Source organism: Suricata suricatta, chromosome 7 (genome assembly GCF_006229205.1).
Source record: "Suricata suricatta isolate VVHF042 chromosome 7, meerkat_22Aug2017_6uvM2_HiC, whole genome shotgun sequence".
NCBI classification, from domain to species: Eukaryota; Metazoa; Chordata; class Mammalia; order Carnivora; family Herpestidae; genus Suricata; species Suricata suricatta.
The window spans coordinates 107234860-107260160 of record NC_043706.1 but is presented as its reverse complement, the minus strand read 5'-3'; the positions used below and the strand labels follow the sequence as shown (position 1 = coordinate 107260160).

Sequence of the window (25301 nt, the reverse complement as noted above, 5' to 3'; positions counted from 1 at the left end):
CCTAGAATTCATCCTTTCCTTAAGTCAGGAAAGCAAACAGAGATCAAATGGTTAATGCTGCTTTAAAAACACCCCAGCAAAGGAAAATATGTAGCTTCCACTGAGTTTAGTATTTCCTGGCCCTATGCTGTTGAAGTATACCAAAGCCTGAAACAAGTTCATATGGAGGTTGAATGTATATAGTAGCCAGGCAACAGAAAACAGTACCCTTCTGTTGGTTGGCTAGCCGCCCTGAATATAGATTTTAGGGACTAGATACAGGACAAGAAGGAGAAATCTTTCTCAATAAAGGAACAATATTTTTTGATTGGTTATCAAAGAAGACAGTCAATTCTCTCTTGGTGCGGGTCACTATTTGAGTGCAAACTCATTTGGGTCACCAAAAATTTAGTCAGCTCTCAGGAAGGTCTGACGATGAATATTTAAAGATCAACTACGATTAGAGTCATTCCATGATCAAACCCTTATGTGAACATGCAAAATCGGAGCAACAATTTTCTTTGTGGATACTATTCACAGAGTTGAAGAAGATCAGATCCATGAGTAACCTTAGAGATCATGTATTTCAATGCCTCACTTTACAGATAAACTGAAGCCCGAGGTAGCAAAGTGCCATTCAGTTGACATTCAGTGCTAATCAAAGTGCCATTCAAGTGACAAATGGCAGAGCCTGAACTCAGTCCAGGTGTTCAACAAGTCCAGTATATACAGCATTGCAACAGAAACTCAACATAGATCTCTGCCTGAGAGAAAGTGAAGAGTTTCAGTTCACACATCATATGAGCAAATTTTCTCCAGTGCAAAGGGCAACCTAATGGATTGAAAGGTTGATGGCACTTCACAAAATGATGTGGAAACAGAGGGCCATTGTGTTAATGTGTGCCACAGGGTGAGGAACAGAGAGAATGAGTTTCAGTTGCACCTCCACAAACTCATTGGCATCTAAGAACTTTTAGTCCTAGAAAAACTCTCAGAGTAACTGTGCCAGTCAGAGATGGAGGCAATTAAGCAGAAGCCCGGCTGAAATGACTACTGGATAGAAAAGAAGCATATAAAATTGAATGAAAATGACCCTTCTTTGTTTTTACTTTGATGAACTCTTACAAAACAAAAATATATATATACTAATATGTATAGATATGAAGAATTAGCCAAATGAATGTCTTACGGCAATCTTATAAATGTTTTTTGTAAGGGCATAAAAAGGCCACATGGCTCCCTTTCATTCATGGCATACCAAGCTTGGGAAGTGGCTCTTGTTGTTGTTGTTGTTGTTGTTTAAACGATCCCATCACTGGGCAATAATATTTGGTGCTCAGTCAATACTTCCTTCAGAATTTGTTATATCATTGTTGCTATGGTAAGAGAGTATAGTTGTTAATCACAAACAGAGTGCTGCTCCATGAGATTCTGAAACGATGTAACAATGATATGATAACTGGAAAACACTTTGTTTGCATGTTCAATATTGAAATAATGGTTGAGTCTTACTGATTCTTTTAGAAAGTTGTTGTTCTAGAGAAAATCAAGTATTGGATGATATGAGAAATAAAATATAAAATAAAAAGTGTGTTTAGATAACATTCCAGAATCTCCTTCTTTAAAACATGTAGAGATATTTAAAGTTTTTATTTTCTGGGCTAACAAAATAATATATATTTTTCAAATTACATTAATATTTACAAAAGTAATATTTATGTACATTGAAAGCTCAAACAGTAAAGAAAGGCAAAAAATAAAAGTGAATGGTATCTTCTCCCCTCTAACTACTAATTCCTTTCCCCAGAAAGTATAAACACGGTTTTATTTTTTGCATATCCCTCTCAAAAATTTTATTCACACAGAAGGAACAATTCTACATAGTGTTGCTCTACATCGTTTTTTTTTTACTTAAAAACATGTTATAGAATTTTTCATATTATAGCTCATGCCTATTGTATTCTTTTTTTATATCCACTGTATTCTTTATAATGATCTCATAATATACAAAATGCAATAAAATATAGCAAAATTGTATATATTCTATTGTATGTGTGTATTCCTTATTTTTAACCATTCTCTTTTATGGAGAGTTCCACATTTTCAGTTTCTTTGTATACACATAATTTTACCATGTAAATTTTGTATGGACATCTTTGTGCAGTTCTATAAAAATATTTATAGGATTCATTCTCAACATGAAATTTCTTTAAATTCAATTCCATCAATTTCAAAAAAGCTTTTTGAATTAGACATTTCTCTCAATGAGAAATTATTCCTTCTTGTGTAATTTTGAGTTTGGAATTCCCCAGAGAACACAATTTTAGGAGACAGAAATTCATTTTCTTACATTTAATTTGTTCAAAAATGTATATAATATAAACATACCACATATAGAATGAAATCCTACTTTAAGAATATAATATTTAAAATAAGAAAAGTTTAGATTAGAATACGTAATATTGAACAAAAACGAATACACCAACTTAATAAATGGTTTAATAGCATACACATGGTTACTTGATGTCTCTCAAGTGTTCTTCTATGGGTGTCTTAGGGTAAGGATAACTCGACAGCCTCAAATATTATAGCACAACCTTTCTAGTTAGGCACTTGAAGTAATTTTGAGCTATTCAAGCTAGTTAAACATGAATTTGGGAAAAATATGTAAAATACTTCAAATCTGGAGAACATTCATTCTTGTCAAAAATACATCAATAACGTAGCCAATTCATACTAAGGATCAGGTACTAATTAACTTTTTTAAAATTTGAGGTCCTGCAAATCTATTTTCATGAGAATTTGGGGCCGGTAGTCAAAAATTCTAGGGCAGCTCCTAATTTATTAAGATGTTCTTGTATTCCTTCTATATAAACTAACTGTATGAAAGTTGTTAAGTACCAACTGCATGCCAGGTACTATGGTAAAGGCTCTAAATACAAATATTCTCCTTACATTTCATGGAAGTTATGATTTAGCCAAGCAAATAAACAATACCCAAATAATCATGCAAATAATTATAAAATCATAACCTATTGTGCACTGAAAAGAGAACAACAGGTCATCTAACAGGTTATGCTGAAAAAATTTATCTATTCAGGAAGGTTTTTTTGAATTGAGATTTAAAGTATAAGAAAGAGTCAAGGAAGCAAAGAGGGAAATGGACAACATCTCTAGAGAGGAAACAACATCTGCAAATATCTTGTGAGACAAGGGCCACAACCACTGTCATTTGCCCTGTCTTCAAATGTATAATTGGAATGGGCTTACTTTTCAGTTGGAAAATTCCCAACATGCTCCTTGGTGAGTGGGATAAGTACTAAAGGAGAAAGTCCAAGTGGAAACCTCTATCAAGAGAGTAAGTGAAAAACAATATCATCCCTTGTAGAAATAGCAAAGATTAGAACTAATCTTTCAACAGTCTTATCATATCCCAACATGACTCATGAGTTTGGACCCTACTAAAGCTAGATAAATGCTGAAGGATGACACTAGATTATTCAAAACTGAAACAAGTGGTATCCCCAAGAGAAGCCACCATACTAGATATAATATCTTTGCTAGAGCAGACTGACACTGCCTTTGGCATGTCACATGCATACCTTTCTATCTCAGTCAGAAATGAGAATCAGAAATGGTATACATTTGTGGCCTTATTCCAGAACTATGAATTCTTCTGCCTTTTGTCAAATACAGTCTGAGGGAAACTGGATTATCAGGATATTCCACACAGTATCTCATTGGTCCATTAAATTGGTAGAGCCATATAAATAACATGTCATCCAAAACAGATTACCAAAAGTAGCAACTACATTGGAGGCTTGGGAAGTTGTGTGTTGTATGAGAGGAAATAACCTCTGCAAAGATTGAAGGACTCACTGAGTGAAGTTTTTTTTAGGTATACTGGTCTGTGGTTTAACTTGAACATTCCCTTAAAATAAGGAGTAAATTATAACATCTTGCAAACTATCACTACCAAGCACAGTAAAAACACCTTGTAGGCCTCCTCATGTTCTTTTTTAAATACTTATTTTTATTTATATTTGAGAGAGAGAGGCAGGGAGAGAGATTGAGAGAGAGAGAGAGACAGAGAGAACAAGAACGAACAAGCAGGAGAGAGGGGCAGAGGCACAAAGAGAGAATCTTAAGCAGACTCATTCTCAACATGGAGCCTGACATGGGGCTTGATCCACAACCCTGGCATCACATGAGCCACAATCAAAAGTCGGACATTCAACTGTCCTGAAAGCAAGAGAAAACTAAGCATGACTATGTCTTATTCTCTGACCTAGCTTTAGACACCATATGACCTCACTTCTTCCTCATTTTATTCATTAAAAGCAAATGACTAAAATCATGCCACATTTAAGACAAAGTATATTAGACAACACTTTTGGATAGAAGAATATAAAAGAATTTGTGGACATATTTAAACTACCACATTCATCTTGATTAAAATTGGAAAGATTCTGAGTATGAGTTATTCTTTTCTGCATGTAGGGATTCAGGAGCACCACTATCTGAGGCCTTCTACTGCTTGATTAATTAACATAGGATCCTGCATAAAATCAAACTGGATTGGTTCACTTTAGAGGAAAGGAGAGAGCAGTAACGGGTATAAACCATCTGCTGGTGCTATCATATATAAATATCCAGAAGTCAGCAGCTTTACAGAGGGAAGGATGGCTTGTTAAAGCAAAACTATCTGAGTTTGAACTTGGAGATGATACCTTGAAGGGATGACAGTATATACCCTAAATTAAGTACTAATATATGTCACTGAGTCTTCTTTAATTAGAATGCATTTGCCTAGGAATTGGTGAATTGAATGAGGAACGTGCCTACCTACCATTATTCCCAGTGTATCATTTGGGAAGAATCTGTGCTTCTCACTTCCACAACTCTGGACTCTAAGGATTTCCAGGTCTTGGTTATCAGAGAGGGTACACTTATACCAAGGAACACAACAAGAGTCCTATTATATCTGAAGCTTTAGGTGTTGCCTAGTTACTTAGAACTCCTTACTCTAAAAAAAATCTAGCAAATAAAGAGAGAAGTCAACATTTTGAAAGGGCTAAATGACACCAATCATTAGAAGAGGTTAAAAAAAAATAATATATATGGAAGTCAGGTGTCCAATTGGACACTTCTTGGTATTTGATTGCCTAATTTTGAGAGTGAATGGAAATGTGCAGCAGCCATGGCCCTAGAGAAACATTTTAACCAGAGAAATATCTGGAAGATCATTTCAACTACCAGCAGTACCAACTGAGAGTGAGGGGGAGGTATCAGTTATGGCCTCAAGACTAGCTAGAGCAAAAGGGTAGAAGTACATCCAGTTTACAAGCTTCATGCAAGTTTTTCTCAGGAAAAGGAAGAGCACTGGAATCCCCAAAGAGTTCTTCCATAAAGCAGAGAGTGGACTGTAGTAGATGTCATGGTGTGCTTCTTAGATTCACCAATGCACTCAGGACTGAGAACTCATTGTCTAGCTGTTTGGATTGTTGGTGGCTGATTCATTCAAACCTGCTCCCCAAGGATATTCCACATCCAATGATTGGTCAGTCTAGGCCACTTGCCCAATTCAAGATGTTCTTTTAAATGTTTATTTATTTTTGAGAGAGAGAGACAGAGCACAAGTGGGAGAGAGGCAGAGAGAGAGACACACAGAATCCAAAGCAGGCTCCAGACTCATAACTGTCAGTACAGAGCGTGACATGGGCTTGAACCTAGGAACCGTGAGATCATGACAAGAGCTAAAGTTGGTGCTTACCCAACTGAGCCACCCAGGTGCCCCTGCCCAATTCAAGATATTAATGAAAGATCATCCTAGTCCCAGAAATCTTTGTAGGACTGTCTGAGACCTTTGTTGTGACATAGTTCAGTTTCACCCTCTATCCAAAAAGGCTTTTTTCAGATCCCCTCCAGGTGCTGACCTTGAGATCACATTTCAGTAAACTTGTTTCATGCAAATCTTCAGAGCCTATTTCCGAGGCACCCCTACCTGAAAAGTAGAGTGCACACGGAGACACAACCAGAAACAGAGCACAGGAATCTGATGAAATACCATATTGTTTCATTATCTAGAAGGTAAAGATTTTTTTTTCACATTTTATATCACTTAAGTTGGAATATAGTTTATAATCCTTATGAAAAATAAACATTCTCTTACAGTTTAATAGGCAATTGTTTTTCTTTCATAGTAGTGGAAGTGGTTCAGAACATGACACCCCAAAATATGCTGCTTTGGTATATGGATTATTTTGGGCTGAAGGCACCTAAGAAACAACAAATGTAGGAAGGGCTCTCTGACACTCCCCTTTCTATCTAAAAGCATGTTGTAAACTTTCCCATGAGAAAGGTGCCTTTTCTGTACCAGAAATAGAAGAACATTGTTATCACCTCAAACGGGAAGTTCATGCCAAAATGGACCTCTCCAAACAAACCTATCAAAACAACCCTTACTTTCCATAAATTCTCCCATATATTTCCTAGGCACTGTCCCACAATTTATTACCCCTAACCCAAGCCCCTTTGTTTTGTCACTTCACAAGTTTATCTTTTGTCTCTTTGTTTAAAAAGTATATAAGCTCTTAGTTCTAACCTTTCTTTGGTCTTCACTTTCCTTATGCAGACTCCCATGTGTATATAAAAATATTAAATAGAATTTGTATGCTGTTCTCCTGTTTGTCTGTTTTATGTCAGTTTAATTTTCAGGTCCATCCACAGAACATAATTGTGTAAAAGTAGTTTTTCCTCCCCTACACAGTACATTAGTGAATGATGTATCTTACTTCTAAAATGTAGATTTGATTAGAACCAAAATAAAACAAGGGAGAAGGGACTTGGAATCCAGACCTGCTGGAGTTTGGAGGAATTTTAAAGGGGTTAGTACAGATCCTCGAACCAGTAGGGAGATATTTGAGAGGAAAAACCTGATATTATAAGAGATGCTTTTCAAAGTACCATTAAATCTACCACATGAAGGAGTAATGATGAGAGATGATAAGCTCGTGAGCATGTAAGAAAACTGATGGTGGTGGTAATGTTAGAGATAAAGACAATGGCTGGATAAATAAATTTGAGAGACATTTAGCAGGTTAAGTCTGCAGTACTTAGATTTAAGATAAACATGAAGACTAGGCAGTGGCCCTAGTTCTTGGATTAGCAATCAGGTGATTGGTTAGTGTCATTCATGAGATTAAAGACCACCGGGCAGAAATCACCTTAGTTTTCTTTAGAAAGGATGTGTATATGTGACAATCAGGAATTATTTGTTTAACACTTTAACTTTGGAGATATCATTCGCTATTTGAGGAGAGATGTCATGTGAAATGTTTTTATACATCCTTCTCGGGTTGAGAAAAGAAGTGTATGCTCGAGATACAGTTTTGAAACCATCTAGGTAGATCTGTAAGTGGTAAGTGAAGCTCCATGTAGGGATGACATCACAAAGGATGATAATATGAAAAGACGGAAGGCCGTCTAGGATCAAGCTTCTGCTAACTCTGAGATTTAGTGACTGAGTAATAGAATGCATTTATTAAAGAAGACACAGAGGAAGCATTCTCAGAAGAAGAAAATATAGATGGCTTTTGTTTCTTAAGAGACAAGGGAAAAAATGATTCAAGAAAAGAGTGGACATATGTGTAATTTAAGAAACAAAACAGATGAACATATGGGGAGGGGAAAAGAGAGAGAGAGAGGGGAACAAATCATAAGAGACTCTTAATGATAGAGAACAAATTGAGGGTTGATAGAGGGAGGTGGGTGGGGGATGGGCTAAATGGGTGATAGGCATTAAGGAGAGCACTTGTGAGGAGCACTGGGTGTTCTATATAAGAGATGAATCACTGAGTTCTACTGAAACCAATATTCACTATATGTTAACTAACTAGAGTTTAAATAAAAACTTCAGAAAAAAAAAGAGAGGATGGAAACTGGTTAATGTTGATGTTGCTGATGTAAGAAGTAAAATGGAACTGAAAAAAAGCTAATTATAGTGAGTGACATGGGGTCATTGGTGGTATCACCAAGAGTTGTTTCGTGGCATGGAAGGGCTGGCTGCTACATATGAGCAGGTTAAGGAGTGAGGAAGCATGAGGGGATGGCCACAAGTTCAAGTGTCAAGGAAGGAGAGAGAAGCTGAGAAGCAAAAGACAGAGTGGGGCACCCTGTTTAAGTTGTCATAATATTTTCTTCTTAGTCAGCTGAAGAAGCTCAGGGTGCCATAACAAAATACCATAGGCTGAGTGGTTTAAACAGCAGGAATTTATTTCTCATAGTTCTGGAGGCCGGGAAGTCCAAGATCAAGGTGCACATCTATTTGGTTGCCAGTGAGAGTCTTCCTTGCTTTAGACTGCTGTCCTCTTGCTATGTCCTCACACAGCAGAGACAGCAAGAGCCCTGGTCTCGCTTCCTCTTCTAATAAAAACACTAATTCCATCAGGAGGCCCATGCTCAAATCTCATCTAAATCTAATCATCTCTCAAAGGCCTTCCAAATACCATCATAATGGGGGTTAGGGCTTCAGTGTGTGAAAACATGCAGCCCACATTTTCTCTGTGTGTGTGTCTTTCTCTGAAGAGAATAAAGCATATTTATGGGTCAATAGGGAGAACCAGACACAGAGCTAGAGGTTGAATATACAAAAGAGACAAAGAATAATTGATAATTTTAGAACCCTGAATTAGCTAGAGTGACCTTTTATCTTCCAGATGGTAGAAAATAATATTGGTACAAATAGTCTGTTTCCTTGTTTTCTAAAGCAGAGTGGGTATAGTGCTTATCAGGTGAGATATTTGGGGGAAAATTTTAGAATCAGAAATAAATTAAAAATAAAATTTTGGAGATTTTTAGACAATTATTGCAGCTCAATGTTTATTAACAAGTTCTATTTTTTCTTCCTATCTAAAAATTTGTAGTGTATAAAATTTTACAATAATGATATAGACTAACAAGTTATGTGTATTGAAAGATATTCCTGTACAATTTTCACTCACTGGATAATCATATAGGAAGCCAAGCCTAAATGTATTCATTAAATGTGATGCCGTTGACCTTCTTGCCACACACACATACCCTTGTATTTCCAGACCTGATGGACTGCAAGTTAAAATGATATAAATAGTAACTACTGAGAAAAATAACTTTTCTTTGGACCAGTAATTGTGATTAAAAAGGAAAACCTAAAGATCAGCAAATAATATTTATAATTCAGCTATCATATCCTTAATCTATTGGGGAAATAATCACTCATTCTCTAAAACCTAGTACAAAGATCATCACGCTAGGAAGCTTGCCTAAACACTCCCCCAATTCTGCATGAGGCACACACTGTGTCCAAGTCACTGAACCCAATGCACTGAAAAATCTTTCTTTAAGCTCCTCAGAGCTTATGAGAAGAAGCACAGTTTTGATTCATTCTTTACATATTCACAGCTCTTAACTCTTGTTTCATGCTATTGAATGAGATAGAGAAAAGGAGGTGGTGGAGACAGAAAAGAAAGAGCAGCAGGAAAAAAAGGGAGGGAGGGTAGAGCACCACGAGCAGGGGAGGGAAGGGGAGAATGAATAGAAGGACCAGGCAAGAAGGGCTTGTGATCAATTATCTGGCAAAATGTACAAAGTTAAATCTCAAAATTATATACTTTATAACATTATATACTTGATAAAACTGAAAAATCTTCAAAAAGAAAAAGGGAAGATTCATACATTCAACAATATTCATTGAGCACCTATTTTGTACCAAGCCTGAGGCCATTGGAGGCCTTTTGGGTTTCATATTCTAGGGTAAGTAATCTTAATATATCATGTGTACATGTAGTATACTATAGAATATGACAGAATGTGTTAAATACCACAGAAAAAAAAAGATATGACAGAGTACCCTGAATTTGGGAGATTAAGGATAACAGGCTATACATTTAAAATGCATGGTTAAGGTAAGATTGACTGGAAAGTTATCTGATTTAGAGAGTCAGTTACACATATTTCCTAGAGGAAGGGCATCTGAGGGAGATGAAACAGTAAATGGAAAAGCCCTGAGACAGGGTGTGCCTAGAGTGTTTGTTGGAGACTGGTGTTGCTAAAGCAGGGTGAGAGGGAAGAGAAAAAGGAGATAGGAGAGAGCAAAGGGAAGGGGAAACCCTGGCAGATCAGAGAGACAATACAGCCATTGTAGACTGTGCTTTGAGAGAGATGAAAGCCGTTTGAGGAGTTCGGCAGAGCAATGCCATGATGTGGTTTATAATGAAAAGGGCCACTCTGGCCACACATCAGGAACAGAAATGGGGTAAGTAAGAGGCCAGGAAGGAGATAAGGTAGTGCCAATGGAGGTGGGAGAGGTGGGTTCTGGAAATATCCCGAGGGAAGATGGGAATGGGCTGTGAGATTCCAAGAGGAATCTCATCTGTACTGAATTACAATTCTGGGGATGAAAGTTTTATTTAGCTTTGGTTCTATGACTTCACAAAAGCAGTCATATGTTTATAGAATGGACACGAACCTGAAACCATTTTTATTCCCACCTATCGACTATTGTGAATTAGATCAGCACTGAATCTAATGAGTAAAAGGCATACTGTATCTTATGACATTGTAACGGTATAAAAAGAAGCTCTTATTATTTTGAAGACTGTTTTTAATTTTTAAAAAAATCCTAATTTCTGATGTTTCTTTCTTGAGCTTTGGAAGAAGAGGCTAAGAAAAGCATCTGAACTAATCTTATGGAACAGAAGAACTGATAATTGACACTGTATAGGGTTTTGTTTCCTTAATAAATGAAATTTTGTCATGGAATGAAAGCATATGGTCAATAAAGCCACACAATCAATATTCAGCATTGAATTTCCTTCAATGTACCAACTGGAATCACTTAAAATCCCTTAAAATACAATATTTTAGCTGTTGATAACACAAATACATGGATTAAAAATAAAAAGTGCTCATCGTTTGACTTGATGTGGTTAGCTTAAGTTTAAAAAGCAATAAAATCAAGTATTTCTTTCACAGAGAACTTTACATTGGGGCTTTTGATTCATGAATTATGAATGCTTACATTTTACCTAGTATTTTATTTTAGATTTTTTATTTCTGAAGACTAAATTTCCAGGAACCAAATGATACTGGGTTTCTATGGACAAAAAAGAATGTTTGGCTTTGAAACTTTTTAACCTAAAGGATTCATTAAGCCTATGGAGAAGCATTTCAGAAAAACATGACACTTTGTTACTGTCTAATCTTCATGGTGTAGATGGTATATTTCACATGCAGTTCAGAAAAAATATCCTGGAAAGCCTTTTAACTCTGTGACAAGTCTCCCAATAAGGACATGGGCTCTGGAACCAAACAATCTGGGTCAAATCCCAGTTCAGCCATTTGCTGTTGTTATGCCCAGATTTCAATATCATCCCCCAAAACCAGAGACCGCCAGGGAGACCGAGTCATGCATGCAAAAGCAAAGGGCATTTATTATCATGGGCTTATAAGCTCGGACTCACAGACTTCACCAAGGCAGTGGATCCGTGCTGAGAGCCCCAAACAAGAGCTGAGCAGGGTTTTTAATGGGGTTTGGGAAGGGGGAGTTACAGGAGATTGAGACACAGGGACAGTGATCCAATCATTATTGCATAACAGCATTGGCAGCAACTTTAACCATATACATTGTCCAAAGTGTTCATTACTTTTGGGGGTACCCAATCACAATATTTAGAGTATTAACCAATTACAGAGTGGACCCAGGACTCCCACGTAGGGTGTAACTAGCCTTAAGCAATAAGTGATTATCTATAGCTTCTATCTCTAGGCCTGCCCTTAGGAATGCTAAGCATTTTAGCTGGCGCTTCTGATTGGGTGTTACTAGGGTGGTCCCTGGTTGAGCACACAGTGCCCTTTTATTGTCTAATGATTCTGAAAAACCACACTTAGGACTCCAAGGTCAAAGGGGAAACTTGAAGCCTGTCATGGAGTCAGTTTGTCTTACACCTGTGTCCTTTCACTGTGAGTCTGTGGAAAGTGTATTTAAATTCTCCATGATTCTGTTTCCTCTTTTTAATAAAAATACTGACATCACAGGACTATGATGAGGATTAGAAGATTAAATATATATAGAACACTTAGATCCATGTTTGGCACATAATAAACGCTCATTTAAACATCAGCGATAATGGTTTTTGACAATACTAAACAGAACATTCCTTTTCTTCTTTTAAAAGAACTTTATTAAGTGTATTTGACTCTCTGGACCCTGAGAGAGAACTTGAGGCTTCAACTGTAGAACAGCTTACTGGCTTACTAAGACCTCTATTGTCTGACCCCTGGCTTTCTTTTGGTTTCTCAAACGTGCTAATCAGTTCCTATCCTAGGGCTCCAGTGCTAGGCAATTCCTCCTCTGGGAACTGGTCCTCCTTGAGACCTTGGGATGCCATCTTCCTCCCAGTCATGTGGATTTCAGTTTAAAAGCCATTCCTCAGGGAAATGTCCTTGACTCACACTAAAATCAATAGTCACTCTTTTATCTCACTTTGGTTAGTTCCCTCAAAATACTTGTGACTTTCTGGAACTTTCCTCAATACTTTATTTTTATTTCTCTCTCTTCTGATCTAGGTATACTAACTCGAAACTATATTCAGAGTAGCAAGAACAATGCCTGTATGGAGTATTTGCTGAATGACTGAACGAAAAATTTTAAACTCAAAAATTGTATTTCCTTAGCTTCACATTTTCTTCCCACTTTTCTTCTACTTGACACAACATGCTATCTTATAGACTAACACCACTGCCCCACGTTAACAGCTAGCTCAGGCAGCCTCAAACCTACGGGGCTCACTGTGTAAGGAACTCCGTGAAGTAAGGACTGGTGTTCAGCAACAGGCATTATAGTCATACAGAGGAATATATTTTTGTTCAATATTTCACTAAGCTGAATGCTTAGATAATTTAAGAGAATCTCAAGTTGCTAATTCAATGAAGGGGCCTGCCTATGCAGAGCTTATTGAAAGGCAAACAAAACATCCAGCAGGTCAAAAATGTCCCCCTTTGTTTGTTTGCCCAGATGTCTCTCATATGCTCACAAAACACCTACTATTCTCTTTTGGAACTAGTTCACCAAAGATTACAATTAGAAAAATGATGAAATAGATAAGACTTATTTGAAATCATTTAGAGATGATTTTGAAGTACAAAATAAACACTCAACTTCCCCCTAGAGATTTTAGAAACACATTTCCCTAGCACCCGAGGGCAAGGATTAAATGGTTTTTCTTCTAAAAATAACCTGACCCATATGAAAGTCCTGAGGGAAGTCCCCCACCTCTGAAAATAAATGTCTCAAGAAAAAGAGCCCTGCAACCATTCAGAATTTACAAAGTTAGGCATTTCTACTTCAAAGAAAATCAACAGAAACTATTTTTAGGCCTAATCTAAATCCATCCCCCCCCCCCACCTCCTCCTTTTGTTTTCCTAGAGAACACAGCAAATGCCATAGATCAAAGCCTGTTTTCTCTGAGCACAGAGGGGGCTTGAAGGCTGTCCGCTCACTGCCACTGTGTCAGATGGATAATGACAGATGTAATGTATATAGCGTCTTGGTAGACAAGGGATTTTTCACTTCATCCTATGAGGATGGGGGACAATGGATTAGCGTAATGCATGCGCAGACTGCCAAGAGGAACACGCCACCCGCCGGTGCAGAAAAAACAATCCCAAATGCCCTTGTGGTTTACAAGTGGTCATTTTTCAAAGAGATGCACATGTATGTGGGTCGAGTGAAGAGGTTCCCAGCAAATGGGAGAAAAGTAATGCTACGTTTCACAAACATTTCTGGGAAAATGCTACCATCAAATATTCATGGTAGCCTCTTGTCTATATGAGCCTGGCTGATGGAATAATCGTGCCGATCCACCTGGCACAAAGTCTCAGCCCCCAGCCCACGCTCTCGCTAGTAAATCTTGGCTGTCAGTGATGGGAGCTGATGGGAAATGATAGCCTTATTGAGCTGCTTCATGAACTGTAACTCATTTGTTCTCAAGACCCAGACTGACAGCCCTCGCATTTCTCCCTTCCAGCAAAATTGAGCATAAATCACTTTATCATTTTTCCACATGACAGTTTATCAGAATTCTGGAATTCTGTATGAAGTCATAGGGCTGGTGATAGAAAAGGAGGCAAGTTCTGTCCCGTAGCTGAGGGGGACTGCCCCTCCAAAGGCATTGATGCGGCCTTGAAAATACAATTGGGACATCACTGAATACAAATTCTCTCCCCTTTGACAGACATTCCGTCAACTTTCTTTACTCCGGAGTCTGCTGCGTGACAAAGACGGGGAGAGTGCCGTGATGGCATACAATTATGCTTTGTTCTAACAAGCAAGGAAAAGTGGTCCAGCCCAGGCTAACACTTCTACCATCTCATTTCAGAGCTTGTGTCTTCTGAGTGAAAACGGTCAACGTAAGGAGCTGACATTGAGGCCATACCAGGTTTGTTCTGAGGAAAATCTGTGAAGCTAATTTAGAGTAACCTGCCAGCACACTTTGCTTTATTCGATATATTTTACAAGTGCATCACTCTGCTGCCAACTGGAGATACAAAGACAACTGAGGTGCCCTGAGTATATAGGGGCTCCCACATTCAATAGTGCACAGGTGGGTGGCAGGAAGGCAAACCTACAAGGAGGATAGTTCCCATGGCAGCTTTAGGCACAGGGCACGCTGGTGCCTTTGGGACACAAAGAAGGAAGTGGCCGGTTGTTGGGGTGACAGAGAAAGGGTTCAGGACAGACCTATGAGGGGGATGACTATGAAGTCCAGTCTGGGCAGATAATTCCATGTTTTCCCCACATGGACCACTGATACTTCCTGTGGTGGCAATAGAGTCTAGAAGCTGATTCAATTTATTTCACTGTTGTTTTAATCCAAACATGTCTTCCTCTATTCAGTGGCTCACTCAACCTTTATAATTTTAAATTGAGCCCTCCAACAATGCTCAGCACAATCTAAGATTGAACGTGCATGTGTTTATACACCGAGGATCTATGATATCACAAACATCTGAACACCTAGCAATGAGATGAAAGACATGACGCATATGTGGTCTGATAATCATAGGCCAGAACTCATGTTCTTACGGTTGAGACAGAAAGCCTAGATTAAACTCTTCTTCGTTGCTAATGGTACATCATAAATGTTCTGACTCGGCAAATCTTGGACCCTGTGACGTGGAATGCAGCTCCACATGACTATAGCACGGCTGATCCAGAGCATGGCACTAAATATACCGTTTAGATGTTCAGGACATGTACAAAGTTGTAAAACCTACTATATCTTCTTTGTGAAATTTGCTCTTCACAAAGATCACTATTCAGGTTAGGAAGGAGGTTTCAAGAAGCTTGTGTGTTCTAATGGCTTTCATTTCCCATATTTCTCACAGTCCTTTCTCTGAACACTGATTCTGAAATTGTATCTGAACTACGGAAATCAATCACTTATCCTTCTGGATTTTTTGTTTTTTGTTTTCTTTTTTGGTCGGCAGTAGGAATATCTCTGGACATTATGCATAGATATTTAGATACGTGAACACGATTATATGGATATGTTAGACTCCAATACTTTGAAAATATCAATATTTAAATGTGCATTTTTCAGATGAGAGTGGTGTCTCTGATTTGCTATTTTAATCAATTAAATAATTAGATTATATAATTATAGGGCATGCATTTCAATAGAGGTGATATCACTCTCAAGGAAGAAAAATTAGGTCATGAGGCAGGAAAAAGTATTGTTTTTATGTCTAAAGTACCTCTATACATGTAATATAGACGGATATACATTATATCTCTGGTGTTAAACTTCATGCGGAGGGGGAGAACTTAGGGGACAATAATGGAAAAATAATTAAGAGCACTGTCTTAGGGTACCTGTAGTGGTAACAATGAATAGTGAGTTATTTAAAAATTTATTTAAAAAATTTTAATGTTTTATTTTATTTTTTGAGAGACAGAGAGAGACAGAGCATGAGCAGGAGAGGGGCGGAGAGAGAGGGAGACACAGAATCCAAAGCAGACTCAGGCTTGGACATGGCAGCATAGAGCTTGAGGCAGGGCTCAGACCCATGAATGTGAGATCATGATCTGAGCCAAAGTTATATACTCAATTGACTGAGCCACCCAGGCACCCCCAAAATGTTTTTATATAAAGTAATCCTGGTGACCGCTTTAGCTTTAAGGATTTTATTTTGATTTGCTGTGACGTGATAGCAGCTTCAGTCATTTTTCTGAAGAGAGCCAAAAATAAGGCATAAATAGAAAATCTACATGTGGGAATCTGCCCGGAGATATTGCAGTGGGTAAATAGAGAACAGGGACTGGGAAAATCAGTTATCCCATCAAACAAGCCCCTGGATGCGTAACAGTTGGCAGTTACTGTTTCCCAAGCAACCTTTGCCTGTGATAGACTATCAGAATGAGTTTCTTAATCCCGTGGCAATCATATGCACTTTATGAAATCTCTCTAGGAATTAATCTCTCTAAAAATAGGCAATGAAGAAGTTATTATCTCATCCTAATTTATTGCCATTTTCACTCGATAAAGTTCCATTTAAATGTCTATGGAGGTCATGCATATTAGCAAGACATGAGCAGTTCTAAAAGCATGTCGGAATCATACTAAAAATTCATGACACCCAAGTAATTGAAAGCTTGTAGGGAATTGGCTGTGTGTGTGTGTGTGTGTGTGTGTGTGTGTGTGTGAATCTGTACTTGAAAATGTGTATGATGGTTTAAAACGTCCAGACATCAACAGGTGAAGTCTGTGTCCCCTCCCTTTGAATCAGGAGAGTCATTGTGATGGTCTTGATAACCAGATGCTGTGGAAGGGACATCGCATGGTTTGTGAACTCATCAAGGAAATGTGCTTCTACCTTTGGGGAAACACAACTTTGGAGCTCTGAGCCACCAGGTACGAATATCACCTGAAGCCACCATGCTGGGGAAGCCAGATGGAAATGCTACAGAGGGAAAAAGAAATTTGGGAGGGCCCAGGCTGTTCCAGCCCCCGGCTCTTTGTGCCCTACCAGCCCACATACCAGATTTGACTGAGTGGCCCAGCCCACCCTCTGACTGAAGCCACACTAAAGATCCAACAGATAACAGCCTGAGTCTAGTCAAATTCCAGGAGAAATAATGATTAAATACTTGTTGCTTTGTAAAACACTAAATTATGGAAATTTGCGATAGCTTGCTATATAGCAATAGATGATGTGATCGCACCTACCAAATGAGAACAATTCCATGCTGTTCATATATTTTCAGAGAAATTGTTATTTTTCAAAATAACTTGGGCTATTTTCTAGACTATCACAGCATAAATAAGGTTTTTTAAAAATCAGGATGGATCAAATTTCTCTATTGTAAATTTCATAAAAGAATTATTCTAATATTTTCCTTTAAACAAGTTAAACTTGGTTACTTACATTATATATAGTCTCTAGGGTTTTCCAAAATAGTGAAATCTTTGTTTTGTGTTGCACTCTTTTTCCTTGAAATTTTTCTTTTATTTTTCCCCTTGAATTTTTCATTGTCTTATTTCATCTATCTGATTTTAATGTCTCTTTGACCACAGAAATCATCCTATTTCAGCTCAGTCCTTGCTGCTGATTCTTCCTTGAATCAAGTATTTCTTTATAGCATTTTTCAAATGATTACCCAGCCATACTCCCCCATAGTTCAGGATTGGCCAAGGGACACAAGGAGTCCTGGCAGCAAGGGCTGTAGCAGCTGCCAGAGACCAGCACTGTGTCACCAGTGCCAGAGCCAGATCATTAAAAGCCCCTAGAGCATTGTTCTTGTTTTCTGCCTTTTGAGGTCCCAGGGTTGTTCATTTATTTATCTAGTCATTCATCCATAGGCCTATAAAGAATACCAAATACAATGCCAAATACTGGCTTAGCGCCAATGATACAAAGGAAAATCAAATGTGACCTGTGTCTTCAAAAGCTTCCTTCTGGAAAGAGCCAACCCTGGTGATTTTGATGAACAGCTGGCCACAACAGAAGCGTGCCTCAAGTGCCGTGGGAACAAAAAGGAGGGAGTTCCCATCTCAGCCTATGAAGACGAGCTGTCTCAAATAATGCAATACTGGAACTGATAATTAAAGAAAGAATGGAAATTCAAAAAGAAGGAATATGAATTCACATGCATGGGTACAAGATGGATATTAAGGTTCATGGTCAGGAAACAGAAAGTAGCTGGATTTGCGGACACTGAAGGGCTTACTGAGGGGTACAGGGTATTGGAAGAGTGAACCATGTTCTGGCAGAATAGATAAGTAAGGGTTAGCTGGTAAAATCTTGCCTGCTATGCATATTAATTTTTTTAATGTTTATTTATTTTTGAGATGGGGAGGAGCAGTGAGAGGGGGACAGAGGATCTGAAGCTGGCTCTGTGATAACAGCAAAGAGACTGACACGCGGCTCAAATCCATGAACAGTGAGATCATGACCTGAGCCAAAGCTGGCTGCTTAACTGACTGAGCCACCCAGGCACTTCTATTTATATTATTTATTCCTCTTATCAAATATACAAACCCATGGGGGCACACCTATGCATGCTCACAGATGCACATACTTGTAGGCTTGAAGTGTCCGTTGGTTCTAAAATTGATTTAGTAATACTGGAGAGTCAAGTTATAAAATCTTGCACCTAATCTTGGAAAAGATGTATCTCCTTCTTTCCATCTCTTCCAAAGAAAAGATATTATTCTTAGCCTTAAATCTTTCCTCTGGTTCCCTGAGTATTCTCATTCTCTGAATGATTAACTCATTCTACCATTATGAAGGATTTCCGAGTATTTTGCCTCCATTCTTGCCTGCTGCAGCTTTCACTTAGGCTGCCCTTACTGACAAATGAGAATCATCAACTCCTAACTTATTTATAACATCCTTTTATATATTTGCAGGAGAGCTCAGGGAGCAATTCAAACAGCAATGCAGCTGCTTCCAGTCTGACTAAATAAAAAACCAAGCATACTTCGTTTGGTCTCTCCGTTATGGCATCTCAGCCTGGTGATATTGTTAATAAAGAGCTTTGTGTGGTATGAAAGGATCCTAGTTATTGCCAGCAATCAGAGACTGGGGTGAAACATGTCTCCAGTTCTTTAGTGGTATTTTCTGTTTCATAAGATGTACTCACTCCATGGAAATTTATGTTTATAAACTTAGGTTATGGTACTTGGGATGTGGTAGGAGTAGAAGAAATTCCAGAATGAAAGATTCTTAAAAACAATAAAATTGCTGACGAATAACTAGCAATAGAAAAACTGCTGGAATTATTATGTGTAGGGATAGAGAGGAGACATTCTGCTGAGGTGAAAAGTATTATACTGGTACAGAATCTAAATAGAAAGTGAGAAAATATGGAAAATATACTTAAAGTCATTTAAAAAATGTTTATATGTTTTGAAAGAAAGAGACGGAGAGCGAGTAGGGGAGAGGCAGAGAGAGAAGGAGCTGTCAGAGCAGAACCCAATGCAGGGCTTGAACTCATGAACTGAGAGATCATGACTTGAGTTGAGACCAAGTGTCGGAACTTAACCTACTGAGCCACCCAAGCACCCCGATGGAAAATATATTTAAAATGATTAGAAGAATCTGTCTTTCACATTCTATTCTTTTGAGGTAAAATCTAAATAATATTGTAATTCTAAATAAATTTCTATTTTATTTAATTTTTATTTTTTAATCTTTTATGTAGGTTTCCCAATTAGCACAGTACTCACCACAGGGCTTAAGCTCACTACTGAGATCCAGACCTGAGCTGCAATTAAGAGTCAGATGTTTAACACAAGGGGCTACGCAGGTGCCCCTTTAGTTAATTGATTAATTAATTATATTTTAGTTTATTTCTTTTTTTCTAAATAAGTTTTTAAATTGCAAGAATGCAGCTATGACAGATACAGACACCAAGCTTGGATCCCTTTCCCTTGTTCCACAGCACTGGAGAAAGTAACAGACTTCCATTAAATGAGGAAAGACATTGTCCATGAGATCCACGGACAAGTAAGGAACTTGTTGTCTCTTCTGACGTATTAAGCATGGCTAGTAACTAATTCTGATGTTCCAGTAACCCTCAGAGGTTCACAGAGATTAACTTCTGTAATAAATACTAAAACAGCCCCAAACAATGAGCCATGTAATTGACACTGTAATTACCCAAATTCACAAAGGAAACTGAGGGGCACAGAAATTAACCTGCTAAAAGAGTTGTTTAAATGTCATATCAGAATGTGATTCTTTAAGAACTTTTTCACTTTTATTTTCAAAATAGATTTGCTGAGATATAATTGCTCACATATAAAATGTATAATTTGGTACGTTTGGTGTATGCAAAGTGTGAAATCATCACCATACTCAAGATAATGAACGTATTACCTATCACCCCTCAAAATTTTCGTGTAGTTTTCTATAACCATCTTTTAATCCTTCTATATCATGTCTCCATGCAATCACTAGTCTGCTTTCTGTCAATACAGATTGATTTGAATTTTCTGGAATGATGTAGAAATGAAATCATGCAATATGTACTCAATTTTTTCCTGGCTTGTTTCACTGAGGGCCATTATTTTTTGGATTTATCCATGTTATTGTGTATCAGTCATTCATTCTTTTTATTGCTGAATAGTATTCTATTGCATGGATATATCACTATTTGTTTGTTCATTTGCTGATGAACCTTTGGGTCATTTTCCCTATTTGGTTACGGCAAATAAAATGCTGTGCCTATTCACATACAATTCTTTGTACTGACATAGATTTGGGTAAATATGTGAGTGAAACAGCTGTATGATAAGAGGCTTACAGGTAACTTTTAAAGAACCTAATGGACCGTTTTTTTTTTGAAATAGTTGTGACATGTTACAGACTCATCAGAACTGTCTAATAGCTCCAGTTCCTTTAAGTTCTTGCCAACACTTGATGTTTGTTTGTCTTTAATATCAGCCTCATGTACTAGTATCTCATGTGGCTTTAAGTGGCATTTTCCTAACAACTGATTCAGGTGCTTATTTTACATCTTTTTTATCTTTTTTGGCAAAGAGTCTGTCCTAACCTCTTGGCTGTGTTTCTATTTTTTCCATAAATGTTGAATTGTGAGATTTCTTTATTTACTCTGATGCGAGTCAGTTATGACTACACAGGTGGGAAACATTTTCTCCCATTCTATAGGTTATATTCTCATTCTCTTAATCGTATCTTTTGTAGGACAGAAATTTTAATAATAATAATGTCATATTTGTTATTTGTGTGTGTATGACACATGCTTTTAGTGTCATCAAGGAAAGTTTCCCTAATTTAATTTCACATATATTTTTTTTCTCCCATGTTTTCTTCTATAAGTTTTGTAGTTTCACATTTTATTTTTAGGTCAACAATCCATTTTTAAATAATTTTTATATACAATATGAGGTATAGGTGAAGTTCTGTGTGTTAAAATTTTTTTTGCATGTGGATATCAATTATTCTGGCATTATTTATTGAAGAGGCAACCTTTTCTCCACTGACTTGCCTATACCTGATTAAAAAATATTGACCATACAGTTTTTGGTATATTCTGAACTCCATATCCTGTTCTAATGATCTATTTTGATGACAAGACCCTATTTCTCTTGATTCCTGTAGCTTTATAATGAGGCTTGAAGTCTAATAGTATAAGTCATCCAACTTTATTCTTCTCAAAATGGTTTTGTTTATTCTAGGCCCTTTGCATTTCCATATATATTTTAGAAGCAGATTCTCAATTTACTTTAAAAGAGCCTGCTGAGATTTTGATTAGGAATGTATTGTATTTATAGATAAATCTGGGGAGAACTGACATTTTAACAATATTGGTGTTCTGACATGAACGTTATACATCTTTCCATCTACTCAGTTCTCTTTAATTTCTCTCAGCAATAATTCTTTTCAATGTACAAATATTTAACATATTTTGTGAGGTTATCTCTAATTATCTCATATTTTCAGTTATTTTATGTAATATTGTTTTAAATTTTTCATTTCCTGAAAATTTTTATACATGTTCCTTGTATAAAAGACACTTGATTATATATATCATTCTTGTATCTTATGAACTTATCAGTTCTAGCAGCTAAACACACATACCAGTTCTAGTAGCTTTCTGTAGACTCCACAAGATTTTCTACATAGAAATGACATGTGCAAATGTACACTTTTAATTCTGTCCAAATTGGATATTTTTTTTTACCTTGCCTAATGTAGTTACCATTTCTTGTACTTTTTAGTCTTTTGTTTAGATCCAGACTACACTGTCTAGAACTTCTTGTACCATATTGTTTAGGCCTGGTGAGACCAGATATCTGTGCTTTGTTCTTGATCTTAATTACAAGTCAGTCTTTCATTACATATCTGCTATTAGTTGTAGGCCTTTTTTTCACAGATGACTATTATTTATTCCTGAAATATGTTCTTTAGGTTTCAAATATTTGAGATTTTTCTAAATATCTTTCTGATATTTACATCTAATTTAATTTCACTGTATTCACATTCCCCATAATAGGACTCTGAGAACATACTTCTTTGACTTGAATGCTTTTAAATTTATTAAGAATTTTTATGGCCTATAAATGGTCTGTCATGATAAACGCTCCAGGTGTGCCTAGAAATAATTTATATCTTGCTATTGTTGGTAGGTATACTACATAAATATCAATTAGGCAAAGTATTTTATTTTTATGATTATGTTACTTGAGGGGTTTTGTTTACTTTCAATTAGGTAAAATGTTGGATAAGGTTGTTAAAGTCTTCTATATCATCACTAATGTTCTTTACACTATTAAGAGATAAGTGTTGAAATCCTGGGCCATATTTGTGGATTTTTATATTTCTCCTTTCAGTTCCATTAGTTTTTGCTTTATGGATTTTGAAACTTTGCTATTGACCTATAAATATTAATGATTTTTAGATTCTATTGATAAATTGATCTTTTTATCATTATGAAGTGACCTTCTTTAACTCTGGTTATATACATATATATATATATATTTTTTTTTTTTCTTTAAAATGTACTTTGGCAGAGGAGGGTCTGGGTGGCTCAGTCTCTTAAGCATCAGACTCTTGATTTTGGCTCAGGCCACGATCTCATGGTTGGCGAAGACTGAGCCTTACATCAGGCTCCACACTGACAGCACAGAGTCTGCTTGGGATTCTCTCTCTCCCTCTCTCTATCTGTCCTTCCTTCACTCACACTTTTTCTTTCTGTCAAAATAAATAAATAAACATTTAAAAAATATAGAGAGCTTACAGTCTGCATCTTTAACCTGTCATATTCTGTCTTCATGAGATACTGCACTACTTCCCATATACAGTAAGAACCTACCTTATACCGGGGAAACTTTCAGTCTTTGTGTTACATTTGCCATACTTCCACTTCAAACATGCTATAAGCTAACTTCACAATACATTGTTATCATTTGTGCTTTAAACAATTACCTTTCAAAGAGATTTGAAAAATAACAAAACTATTATTTAATAACTAGTCACTTCGGTCCTTTGTTAGATTCAGATTTCCATGTGAAATAATTTTAGTTGGCCTGAAGGACTTCTTTTAATATTTCTTGCAGTGCATGTCTGCTAAGTAATCAATTCTTTCAGCATCTTAGTTTTTTTAAGCAAAATCTTAATTTGCCATCAGTTTTAAAAGACACTTTCAGGGGCGCCTGGGTGGCTCAGTCAGTTAAGTGTCCGGCTTCAGCTCAGGTCATGATCTCACGGTTCGTGGGTTTGAGCCTCACGTCGGGCTCTGTGCTGCCAGCTAGCTCAGAGCCTGGAGCCTGCTTCAGATTCTGCACCTCCCTCTCTTTCTGACCCTCTGCTGCTCGTGCCGTCTCTCTCTGTTTCTCAAAAGTAAATAAAAAACATTAAAATAAATAAATAAATAAATAAATAAATAAATAAATAAATAAAACACACTTTCACTGGGTGGAGAATCTACATTGACAGGTTATTTTCTCTCCATACTTTAGCCCTGGTGTTCCATCTCTTGTTTGCAGTGTTTCCAATGAGAAATCTGTTATCGCACTCATTTTTGGTCCTCTGTATCTGAAGTATCTTTTGTCTGTGACTCTTTTTTTTAATGTTTATTTATTTTTGAGAGAGAGAGAGAGACAGAGAGACAAAGAGAGAGAGAAAAATTTGAAGCAGGCTCCAGGCTCTGAGCTGTCAGCACAGAGCCTGAGGGGGAGCTCAAACCCACGAATCATGAGATCACGACCTGAGCTGAAGTCAGACACTTAACAGACTGAGCCCTCCAGGTGCCTCTTGCCTGTGACTTTTAAGATTTTTTTAACCACTAATTCTACCCAATTGTACTATGACGTACTTTGGTCGAGTTTTATTCATGTTTCTTTGCTTCATGTTTCATGTTATTGAGCTTCATGGATCTGTAAGCTTATAGTTTTCATCAAAGTTGGAAAATTTTCTGCTGTAACATATTCAAATATTTTTCTCCCCCATATGTGCCACTCATTAATTTAGGTAATATATGTGGTCATGGCAACAAACAAAATATCTGCAGAAGAGTTCATGGATATCAGAGAGAAAAAGGATGTGAATAAAGCCATAATGGGAATCCATATTTAAAGAACAGCAAAAAAAAATGGAGCCCGAGATGGTGATGGAAAAGGAATGCCAGAGACATAGGGGGACACCAGAGATCTTGCAGTAAATAGTCTGTTCTGGGTACATATATCTGCATTACAAATCATCCCAAAATTAGTGGCTTAAAGCAGCCATTAATTTTCCCACTTCAATTTCTGTGGCTCAGAAATTCAGGAAAGTAAGAGCTGGTGGTTCTGGTTTAGCCTATCTCATGAGCCGTAGGTAGTCAGACAGAGCTGGGAGTTGAAGGAGCTAGGGTCAGCTGAATCTCTCTTCTCAACTACTCGCCATGTCCTCTCCATGTGAGCTAGTGTGAGCTTCTGCACGGCATGGCAGTTTTAGGTAAGTCATGGCATAAATCTCGGCTGCTAGCTTTAAGATCACGTATTCCATAGAGCAAAGTGGAAGCTATATCACCTTATAAATCACAGAGCATACTGCTGCTATACTCTGTTGGTCAAAACAATCACAACAGCCCACCCCATTACAAGGGTAGGGGCCTAGACACCACTTCTCCATGGAACAAATAGAAAGTCATAGTGCAAAAGAGGCATGAAGGGTCAGGGCTACTGTGCAATGATCTTTGGAAAATACAATCTGACACATAGTTCAAAAGAGGAGACAGATTTAAGAAGAAAAGGAAAAAAGAAGTCACAAGTGCT

General features: G+C 37.3%; 1 protein-coding gene and 1 long non-coding RNA gene across 4 annotated transcripts in view; one reads left to right on the top strand and one right to left on the bottom strand.

Annotated features, from left to right (window-relative positions):
• NKAIN2 (sodium/potassium transporting ATPase interacting 2) overlaps positions 1 to 25301 on the bottom strand; it is a 964622-nt gene that overhangs the window by 348705 nt on the left and 590616 nt on the right. The window lies entirely within an intron of this gene.
• On the top strand, positions 14218 to 19058 carry LOC115296596. Its single transcript, XR_003910942.1, has 3 exons — positions 14218 to 14456; positions 16807 to 16931; positions 18930 to 19058. It is a non-coding gene; the product is annotated as an uncharacterized LOC115296596 (long non-coding RNA).